The sequence below is a fragment of the Manacus vitellinus genome, unplaced genomic scaffold (genome assembly GCF_001715985.3).
Source record: "Manacus vitellinus isolate BGI_N305 unplaced genomic scaffold, ASM171598v3 scaffold_0_pilon, whole genome shotgun sequence".
NCBI classification, from domain to species: domain Eukaryota; kingdom Metazoa; phylum Chordata; class Aves; order Passeriformes; family Pipridae; genus Manacus; species Manacus vitellinus.
In genome coordinates this window covers 56,493,247-56,505,515 of record NW_021938789.1, presented here as the reverse complement: position 1 = coordinate 56,505,515, position 12,269 = coordinate 56,493,247, and positions in this window count along the sequence as shown.

Sequence of the window (12,269 nt, the reverse complement as noted above, 5' to 3'; positions counted from 1 at the left end):
AAGGAGGAAGAAATAATGTTATAAACACTGAGTTCACTTCAGCAAGTGGTAGAGGTTTCTTGCATTTCATTTTATTCTAACAAAATAAACATCTATGAGCGCAGGAGTAAAGGAACACACTTTGCTTGAGCACCAACCCAAATCCGATGGTAATTACAAAGTCAATCATAACAGGACCTCACTGACTCTGGTTGATCTGTCCTGGTGGCAGGATGGCTGACAGGGGTGTAAAAATTTGGTACAGCTGACAGCTTTCAAGTCCTCCTAAATAACTCGTTGCTCAGGATTCCACATTTCCTCACATTGCTCCAAAGTAATTATCCAAGAGCGTTCATAAGCACATATGGACACCATTTGTCATCTAAGCACTCCAGAGGCAGACCCAACAGCAAAAAGTTCTAAAAATAAAACTTTACATGAATGTTAGGGAAATGCTTAAAAAAGAAAATGGCATATTTACAACTTCTCTGTTTTATGTTGCTTTTCATAATCAAAGGTGCTGTTTAGTGTCCAGTTTTGTCTTTCAAAGCGCAGATGGAAACACCAACAATAAACTTCAAAGGGGTAAAAAACTGATAAAACACTAAATAGATGTATTATTTTCTAGGTACTGAAGTCATATAGCTGAAATAATATGGCTGAAGACCAAGATGTATCATAAACCAAGGATCTTGATTCCCCTACACTGCCACCACCCTTCAGAGAAAGGCAATCATGGAAATGGAAGAGGAGAAGGAACATACTCAGACAGAGCAGGCAAGATGTACTCAAAGGGGGACGTATCAAGAAAAGAATGATAGAATGGCTTGGATTGGAAAGGACCTTCAAAGATCTAGTTCTAACCCTTCCCACCACAGGCAGGGACATCTTTCACTACATCATTTTCTTCGATGCCTCATCCAACTATTACTTTGAACACTTTCAAAAGACAACTGCAAAATCACCAAGGACAGGAGAAGTTAGCAGTGCAACCACGCAGCAAAGGAACATTAAGGTATGAGAAAATCTGTATAGGCAGCTATTTTTTTTTCTTATTATTATTAAACTTGGCTGGGTATTAGTTATACCTTTCAGTCATTACCTGCTTTCAAGTAGCTGGCTGAGTCACTGTAATCAGCCACAGGTCAGAGCTGACAGAGAGCTTACAGGTGACAACACAACAGGATCTAGCTTTTTTTTTATTTTAATTGAAACCATCAGTCATAGAAGTTACACCCAGGCCTCCTCCCCGAAAAGTAGAGCCGCCATTTGCCCCCACCCAGGTAGTTGTGAAAGCAGCAAAACCTGTCACAGAAGTGGTGCAGCCACAGGAACTGCAGAATGTGTCTCCAGTGTAACTAAGGCACTGTCAGCAGCAGAAGGGGCACTTTGGGGGTGGTTTGCAGTTTGGTTTTAAGTACAGCTGCTCAGATGTCGGTTATGAACACAAAATCTTATCTCTAAGTGGTTCCATTTAACAAACTCTACCAATCTTTCACCTTGAAGCAAAGTCACCCAAGTTGGTATATAAGCTAGAGACAGGAAATATTTGAACATAAATTTTTCTCAGGGTGATACAGAACTCACAATGAAAGGTAGCTTGTAACAGAGTAAACTCACTGAGAATTCTAACAAAGTCTTCCTTTAGGCTTCACAAAGGAAAAATTTGCAAGTTTATATTCATTACATCAACAGAAAGGTTCCCATCAATCCAGAGAACACTTGGATAGGACCAAGAAGTTACCAGGAACCAACCACATACCTGCTCCTCTTGCAGTAGCAAATGGAAAACTAGCCATAGTTGTGTATATTCCCCAGTGAGGCATCCTAGGTCTCCATTTTCAGGTATTTCTAGATCAAGACAAGTTGGAGTGATTTCCTGTATACAACTTCTCTAACCTTTCAGGTTCATACTTCAAGCCTATTTCATTCTGCTAATGGAAACATTTCAAATTGTGTCATTTTATGACTTTCCTTATTCTGTGTATACACTGTTACGTTCTGACAAAGGAAGGAAGGGAACAAACGAAATTGAGGTCATGTTTCATTCCTCTTCAGAAAAGAAGAGACTGTTTCCTCAAAGTGGGCCCAACAGCATCACTGAGATTCCACTACTTGAAGCCATGATCATACTTAACTCATTATCCAAAGAGATTATGGACTAACAAGCTTAAATGAAGGGAGAAGGAAGCCAGGAATGCAGCATATGCAACCATGGCTAGTACAAACATCACTGAGCCTGTGGTTTCAAGGAACAGAAACGTGAAATAAAAATTTTTTAAGAAAAAGGAGACAGAAAATACTGAAAAAGTGAAAGGAAGGACAAAAAGAACAACACAAGGAAACGTGTGTGAGTAATACACAGCCTGGAAGAGAAAAATCTTTAAGGGGAGTCAGTAGTTTCTAAGAAAGAGGAGAAAAAAGAATGAGCAATTTAAATTTAAAAAAATAATCAGAGAAGCGGGAATGGTGACATCTTAAGTATTCTTGGGACATAAAAGGATACAGGGATTCAGGAAACAAATATTCATCTGGGTAGCTTGTTTCCTCACAGATGAATAGCTTGTAGAAGTCATTCCCTACCTCCAACTCTTACTTTGGGACAGCTGTTCTGCAGAAGTAACATATTTCTCTGTTCCAGAGACATCTAAAAGAGCACAGTTGCCTCCTCTAAGTTGAATTCCTGCACATATAAACTGCCAAAGCCATCAGTCAGAGCCTGCTTATGATGCTTAACAGACAAGTGTTGCAGCTACAGCTTGTGACATCATGCAATGAGGAAACATGAAAGCTAAACTTCTAAAGAGTGAGGTTAGGGCTAATGTGTTAGAAATCAGAATCTGATCCTCCCTCAGTACTGAACCTATTACACATTTGCTGTCCTTCAAAGCTTTTCCTTTAATAAGTTAACAGATCTTTTAAGATATCTACCAAGCTTTTCTATACATGCTGTGGCCAGAATTACAACGTATTCCAAACACACCACGATTCTTTTTATAACCCTTGAACTAATTTTCCCTATTCACAGCAAGGAAATAACATTTGCTTTAATACAATTCTACAAAGAATTGATGAGGCAGGCAAAGTATGACTCCTTCAAAATCATGCAAGACCATAGGAGGTAGGAAAGAATTTGCATTTGTGCTGCTCCCCCCAACATAAAGTATTTATTTGATGGATTTGAACGCATGGCAATTACCAGACAGACTGACAGGGAAATTATAAGGAACAGAGATACACAATATTCTCCAGAATCCCAAGTCTGAGATGGAAGGAGGCATTCAGATCTCTAAATTGTATCAAGGCATCTGTGCAGACTCAGATTCTGGCCAGCAGAGGCCTTAAACACACACACACACCCCAGCTCATCGTGCCAAGCGTGAATGAATTCCTCCACATTTCTTCCTTGATGGCTGCCATGAAGAAAGGTGAAAAGGCTCCCCTATTTACAGCTTACCTACATCTAGACAGCTGACTGCTGGATGGAGTTTGTTCTCCCCTTGCCCCAGTTTTCCAGTTGTGAATCTTCCCCCCATCCACTCTCCATATCTTGCTACCAAACCCACAGCTAGAGAATAAAACTGATGTGGATTCTTGAACAACTACTCCAGGTACCCACAAGGTTATAAACAAGGGCCATGCTACTGATTATAGCAGCACTCAGAGCTGCTGACAATAGCACATCCAAACTTAATTCAACACTGTTTTTTTAATACACTGTATAAACAAATACATTGTCACAAGTGCATTTGAGAAATTTTACATTTTTGAAATGTACACAAGTGGGCTCTTTACTTATTTGCTGCCTGTAAGCAGTCAGCACATTCTACCTCTCAAAACAGACATTTCAATGGACAGATACATATGTTTCCAACTAAAACCCAAGGATAATAGTCAGGTGCATCATTTTGACATGCAGGGATGTACCTCAGCATCAAACACACAGCACACAGCAGACCAGACCCTGCCACTACACATGAAATATTCTGCACATATTCACATCCAGGGGTGCAAAGCCTCTTCATCACAAAGCAGTCTTCAGGCAATGCAAGTATTTAATAATTAAACTAAATAACTTAATAGCCATCCCAACTTAAACCAATGTCTTATTGGTAAGACATTTTATAATAACTACACTGCAGATGAAAGTGCCTTGTACATTCAGTAACATTGATAGTTAACAGGAGCTCTAACTCAGCACAACACCAGGAGTTACCAGGGGTCTTACCAGAAGCTTCACAGTGAATCCACACTGCCACCAAGTATAACTCAACCTATGCAAAGAATCACCAGGATCACAACACAGAAAGTAGAGAACTGCCTTTCCAGCAGGGACATTTGAGAAAAAAACATGTAAAATCTAGCTGATTCAAGGGGGTTTTAAAATCAATTTGCAGCAGTAAAACAAAATTAAAAAATCTCAAAAGAGTCCATCCAGGCTGGATTTTGCAGCTGATTAAACAGATGAGAAGTAGACCCAGAAGTGTTTCATGAGCAAGCTGATGGTAAGTCACAGAAGAACAAAATAAATGAGAAGCTGCCTTTTGTCTTCTCACTTGGAAGCACACAAAACTAGAGTTTTTTTCTCAAGAATAAGTACCAAAGAAAAGAAGCTACCATTCGCTCTCTAAACTCACAAGTGGGAGCACTGGGGTGTTATGACTTATTCTTACTTGGACCAGCATTGTTACTTGGACCATGGTTGTAAGCAAGAATGGGGTGAAAGTCAAAAGGATATGGCAGACCCAGGTGGGTGGGATGGGATCACATTCCCAACTGTTATGCCCTTTTGAAAGTGAACAGGAACAAACTAATAGTGTGTAATTTCTATTAAGAAGGCAAAATTTTGCAAAAAAACAGTATGAAGAACTTTTAACTGTATTCTCTTCTGTAACTCTGTATTTTCCCAGGTCAGACTTTTAACTCCAACTTAACACCATTATTTTTAAAATTCCCATATCTGCAAATTAACTGAAGTATAAAATGAATGCATACCACCCAATGCCCTAATACTTAAAAAACAACCAACCCAAACCAACCAACCAAAAAAAAACCCCACCAAAACCCCCAGAGGAAATCACTTCTTGCTCACAGTAATGCAGTAAAAGCAAGCATCCTAATTTAGTCAGTGTTGTGATAGACTAGCTAAAGAATATGATTTTCTTCACTGAATGAGTGCCAAAATTGGATTCAGCCCCAAAAGACAGCAGAGCTGCAAACTTTTCTCATTACTAGTCCACTGTACTCTCTCTCTCAGCAGTGACACTGTAAAAAGCAACATATTGCAGATGCTCTGCACCATATACAAGAGTTACCAGAACAGCTGATCCACATATGGGCACAGATGAACATTTTACTTGCATCTGAAAGTCCCCAGGAGGAAGTACAAGGGAGAATGGGCTGCTCATTCAGAACAATTCATGGATTTGACACTCTGCTATTCTCTTCCCTAAGGGTTTCTGAGGCTCCTCGACTTAGGAGGAGGAGCTGGACTAGATGACCTTTAAAGTCCCTTCCATCCCAAACTGTTCTATGATTCCATGACAGACTCTTTCAACTCTAGCAGTGTGCTCCTCAGAGGACTCTCTAGTTTCTCCCAGTGGCAGTCATGCACACGTACACTTGTGGCATCACACAGTAATGTTGGCAAATACAATGCTGCAAGACCTTTGGAAGCAGAAAATGTCATCATCCTTGGCCTTCACATGAGCTAAGGTTTGCACTTACAGTGCATGACGTGCACATCTGCCACTCAGATCCAATCTCTCTCTTCCAGCACAGTTCAGATGCAGCACTTGAAAGACAGTAAGTCCAGGTGCTGTGCAGCTCAGGGCTGTTTTCCAGCACAGTTACTCTCTCTTCAGCTGGACTAGATCAGGTTAAGTCACTAAGGTGCACTAATTCAACCTAAATGTAGTGAAGAAGATTCTGATAGCTGGGGGCATTAGGAGCTACTACTCACCATGAATTAGTGGGTCTTTTGAGCACTAACCATATCAAAGAGCTCAGCAGCTCTAGGCAAAAGCTTCCACCACACTGATTCAGTTTTGTGACAAATATAAGACATATAAACCCAAAGACTGGAAAAACCCACACAAACCTTAGAGACATTTAATGATGAAAAACTCTGGAGCAAACTCGCATAATTCTTGCTGTCAAACTGAAACCAACTATCCTCTTTCATTGCTCTGTGGTGTTGACTGACCAAACTCTTCTGTGTAAGAGACAGCTTCAGCAATTGTCTGGTTCTAGGGACTAAGAAATCCTCCTCTGCACAGCATGCCTGACTTTCTGGAGTGACTGATACCTTCATAACTAGCAGTGCTTGGTATAGTACAACCAGAGGAACGGAGCAAGTTCAAACTGAAGTTAGTTAAGAGAAGGTAAGAAATACGTGCACCTTTTCATCCAATACCAAGGTAGCAAAAAAAAAAATAATCTATGCTTTTGAACTGGTCTCATTTCTTTATTCAACAAATCCAGCTGGAAATGGGGGCTGACAGTTGCAGCTCTTCTAGAAGACTAGAAATCTTCACTTACTGAAGACAGACTTGCTGAAACCCCCATTATTCAACATCAGCTCTGTTGGCCAATACTTGGCTTACTTTAATCTCTTCTTCTTGGGGAGAATTACCATGAATTTGGCCATATCAACTAAGCTCAGCTGATTTCTGCCCATGACCCTGGAACCCTGATGTTCAGGCTCCACCTGAATTCATCAAGAAACTGACTGAACCCCACAAGAGATCCAGTATGCACAGAGTATGTTTGGTTTTTAATTATCACCTGAAACAATTAAGTATACCAATTCAAATTCCAAGACGTGGCATGAAAGGGACTAAAGGAGCACAGGTTGTTCTGGAGTTACAGCTGAGTTGAAACGTGGATGTATCTCACAAAATAGTCCAAGGTACAGAGTGAGGTTACATTTTCTACTCATGTATTATGTCCAGAGCTCTCTTCACCCTTAGCACTGAGGTATGAGATGCAGTCTGGTAGCACCATTGCGAAATAGTTACATGTGTCTGTTAAGATAAGAAAGGTGGTTCTTCAACATTGAGGTTCACTAACTTGATTGTGTAGTATCACAGAAGCAAACAGAAATCCTTGTTAACGAGTCCCACTGACCTCAGTTCTAAGGGTGGCAATGAATAATTGTTGATTTTCTCTAAATTCCCCATCAGCAAAAGCAGAAGATATGCAATTCCTTATTTTATCCCCACTCCTGCTGCATTGACAAAGGGCTGTTGCAGACAGGATTTAAACCTGAGATGCCCAGAAAGTGCCATCAGCAAAAACTCAGGAATAAACACACCTTGATCAAATTCTAACCAAAATAAAGGGTAGCACCATACAAACAGGACTAACTCCATTGCCCTATGATTAGTTTCAAATCTTACAAAAAACATTTTGGGTTCAGTATAGAGTATCTACAGTCATAACATAAGACTGGCTATAATCCAGTGTGAAGAAATTAGGATGTATTTCTGTTAATAAGTCTTTTATTTTCACCACTGAAACAGGTAAAATTATGCCACTCCTCAGAAATTTACAGCAGGGAATCAGGCAAGTTTCTACGATTTCTGGCAGTTCTGATGACAACAAATGGCCTAATTTGGTGAACAGGCTCTATTAACAGCAGTATTGCTCAAGTGAATCCTTAATGGCATCCTAAAGTCTCAAACAGTAATTAATTACTTCAGCAAGTTTGAGAAACAGTTCTGAAAAACAGGATCAGTGATTCTGCTTAAAGCAGCAGGTCTGTTCTTTACCTCCATTAAAATGTTTCAACCAAGACACGGTTTTTACTACTACTACCATTGGCCAAGCAGGGTATTTCTTTTGGCAAAGAAAAACCAAGTGATTGACATCTCAGCAGCCAGGATATTGGAAAAGCCTTGTTAGCAATTCCATATTTCAACTGAGACAGTACATGGCGAAATTCCAGTGAACATACTTCATCACTGTACAGTCATGCAAATGCAACAATGATTGCAAGCAAAATGAGCTAATTTATTTGGCTACTGGGAAGTGAAATTCTGGAAATGAAGTCTTTAATCTTGAATCAAGATCACTTAAGAGGAGATTTCCAAGTCTGCCACCTCAGTGATCTTACACTCAGCACCTGAACTTCTACATACAGAATATAGCTTTTAAAGGACTGGTGCTGGTGAAAGTATTAGCAAAGGAGAAGCACTGGTCTGTCTAGTTTTAAAGTGGAGGGACAGGGAGCAGATTCTGGAATGAAGAAACAGGAAGATGGCCCAGCAGGAGGGACTTGGCATATTTACAGCAGAGACATGGAAGAGACGCTGTTCAACAGGCTTTTTTATCATTAGGAAGTTCCTGTATCTTTTAGTAGGACACTTGTCAAAGCCAGCATGGAAAGGAAGACCACCAGCTCAAAGATAACACCCCCAAGCACAGCAGTGCAAAAGTAAAAATTACCATCTAAAGGTGAAATTCAAACACCCCTTTCCTGCAGGAGACACACTGGATACTCTAAAGCCCACTCAGGTTCTGGCCATGCCCAGTCAAGCCTGCCAAGCACTTAAGGTGACCAATACAGAGATGAAAGATGCACAGCTCTCCATGCATCGTGAGGACCACTGATAACCCCCAGCCCTGACCAGAGAAACCATGATCTCCATACAATGCAATATACACAGCTCAGACCAGCAAGGCATCTTGCTTCCTCAGCAGGCCACTTCTACAGCATGTACCTGAGTTATAAATCAGCAAAATTGCTTAAACAAGGCCTGAACACAGTTAGTTCCACACTTAAACTGCTTGTTTCCAACATAAAACACAAAGATGTTTCACTTCTTAAATACCTGGGACTTCTTTTCTCTTTGCTTCAACCATATTTATTTAGAGGCTATAGCCACTAGCTATGGTGAGGTGTTTGCATAACCTTACTCTGCCAGAACATCATGACTCCAAAGACTTTATCCTCTACTTCTTAAAGGGACTAAAAGAAAAAAAACTCTTCCACACAATATATGGCACCTCTAATAGCTTTGTATTTAATATTTCTTCAATGCATTTTCAATATATTTAACTTCCACATCCAAACAAAAGTTAATTAAATATTATCTTCGGGATTTGTGAAATAAAACTGAACATCATTGATGAACTGCACCTGACCAGATACAGTGGCTGAGCAATTTGGCAAAATGCCAGGAATGTTCATCAGTTATACTGAATTTAAAAAAAAATTAAAAATCAGTCTATCTTACTTCCTACAACTACTAGGTCTACACTTGATAGTAAGGGAGGGTTGAAATGGAGTAAACTCCATTACTTCATAGTGCATCCAGCCTTCTGTGTACCAAAAAGCCAACTTCTTCATTTCTTTGCTGTGTTTACTATTCTACCCTTTCCTCTGTCTTCACCTGAATTCTTCTCCAGTAATTTCTGGACCACCTAGAAGTTATGTGTGTTCAAAAGAATCATTTTAAATGTTCAAATGTTGAGATCCACTTTTCTTCTAAGTTCCTCAGAACCTCTGAGCAGAAGAACTGGAACATCTGCCTGTAGACTTAACAGCAAACAGTTAAAACTAGAAAACCAGTGTAAGCTAGACACTTTCTTTCAATGGAAGTGCAAGTTTAAGTAGAACAGTGATTGCTAATCCTGTGGGTGGCTTTTTTATTCAAAGAAATCTTGCAGATCCCTTTCCCGTTGTACTACAGGAGCTCTACATTGTAAAATGCCTTTCAAATGGAAAAATGTTTCTGTTAGAACCTCCACATACCTGTAAAGTGACTGGAAGAGGTTAGTCTAGTTATAGTGTGTTGGAACATGCAAAGGCAAAGTGCACACGCTTCTGAACTCAGCATTTGTCAGTTGAGTGGAAATGCTGGCTTGTGAGCAAATCCATATGCATAAGAAATGTCCTGATCATGCAGGATGTTTACTACTAAACAAACGAGAAAACCAAACTCTGAGAGCTAATTATTGCCCTTTGCCATGGAAAGCTGAGCAGCTTGCTGCAGACCTTAAGTGTTTGTGTTACAGGTATATTTCTTAAAAATGGCAAAGAAATGAGGCCTCAGGAACTGAAAACACACACAGAGTCAGGTTGCTTTTTTCAATTTTATGCTTCACCTGCAAAAATACAAGGCAGCTATCTATTTAATTCCTGTGTTTATTACCTCCATGAAAATGAGAATATGAATGGTTTTATGCTTCTGGTTAACAGCCTGTGTACCAGTAATCATCTATCTGAAGGGTAATGTATCCTTTCAGTAGCACCTGGGCTGGTTCTCAAAGCATCTGGTGAAAAAAGATCTCATCCAGATGTGTTCAACAGAACATGTGTCAGCCTGGGACAGGAGGCAGCATGTGCTGAGCCAGGGCCAGGCAGTCAGGCCACCTTGGGAGGTGGCAGGGGGCTCAGAGGTGCCCAGCTAGAATCCAGCTCCTCCTGCTGCTGTTCCACCAGCCATGGACCACGGGAAGAGGGGGCAGAGGATTAAGTGTTACAGTCTCCAGAAAACAAGGCGTAGAACAAGGAGAGGCTGCAGGAAGAGAGAGGTGGAGAGAAGGCACAGAAGCAGGGAAGTGATTTTTCCTAGGGCCTGCACTGATAAATGGGACTTCCTAAAAGACGCCCTACTAATTCAAGGCAAACATGTAACCAAAAGTTCACAAAGTAGAGTCATTATCCATAACAAGGCAGACGAGCAGTTCATTAGCCAAAATTCCAGTGTGACCAAAAATCAGCTTCAAGCCTTTTTTTATTCACCACATGTTACAAAGCCACCTCATCACAGGGCAGTCTTAAATACCAGACTACACACCACAGGCTCATCCCTGAGAGATACAGGAAAATATCAGAATGACAGAACAGCTTTTAGCCTACCTAGTACCTCAAACTCTTGTATTTTCATTAAAGATTTTCAGTTAAAAAAAAAAAAAAGGAGAGTATGAAGAAACCTGCTTCTGCTGGGGCACACCTTTCCCTTTTCTAATCTGAACCAAATTAGGAAGCTTCATCTAACTCACAGCTGCTGAGCCAGCACTTTTTCCAAAGACACTCTTACTCTCTGCTTGTTCCTCCACACAAATACCCAGCCATGTCCCAAGCCTAAGGAAAATGGAAAGAAAAAAAAAAAAGGGCACCAAAAAGCAGTCAGACACAGACAAGCTTCTTGATTCAGTCTGTCCTGTAATCACACAAGCCATCCTCAATGCAAAGGAAGATGGATCAGCGAGCAACAAGGCTACTACTTCTCCAGCTCATAACACATCAAAAACTACACTCTTAGTACAAGGTCATACCAACTCCCAAGCAGGGCTGAATCTTTCAAAACAGAAATAAACTGTGTAGCTCACTGTGTTTACTTTTTAAGCCTAACTGAAGCTGTGTGTCTCAAGATGAGGGGCCTGTGCATAGGAATTTCTAGTGCTACCCATTTCATTTTCACAAAATATTTTGGAAAAAGAAGTGACAAAAGATTGTACACATCCCTCCCACTTAAGGAGCACAAATTTACAGAGCCTTAAGAGCGCTGTTATTGTCCAACAGGACAACAGTACTCATCTTACTTCTGATCTGTGGAAGGACTCAAAATAGTGTAACTCTCTTTGAAAGGGAACATACTTAAAATAATAGTATAAGACTCTTTGAAAGAGAACATGAAATTTTTAGACACAACTGACTTTTTTGAGAGAAAACAATGTAGTGCCTGACCCAAATAACAGAATCTTCTAAACAAATTTACTGAAGTTGCTCACTATCAAAATTCTGACATTTCCAGTTCACCCCAAGTCCTTAGAAATGCAATGTTCCTGCAGCAACGCATCAAATCTGCAACAAGTTCCATAAGATGCAACTGAACTGAGCACACTTTGATAGTGTTTGGACTGGACGCTGTCTTAAACCCATTCTAAAAAATCAGATTTATTCCCTAAATCCCACTGAACTTCCTTTCACCCACACGCCAGAAAAATCGACTGTCAAACTTTCCAAACAGGAGCTGGCTGTTAAGTTAAAACTTCGGCAAGACTTCAAAAAAACCTTCATCCTTCCTCCACTTCCTTCTCCTCCTCCGAAAGCCATCTTCCCCACCGACCAAAATCTGAGTTATAAGAGAGAGCCAAAAAAAAAAAAAAAAAGCAAACAAAAAGAAAGGAAAACCAAGCCCAGGCAGGGCGGCGGCTGCAGCGGCGGGCGATGAATGAAGAGGCCGAGGGGGGACTTCAGGGAGCCCGGAGTGCGGGTCACGGGGGCGGGGAAGGGCAATCGCGGCTCCCCCGGCCCGGGTGGGACGCGGGGCGGCCCA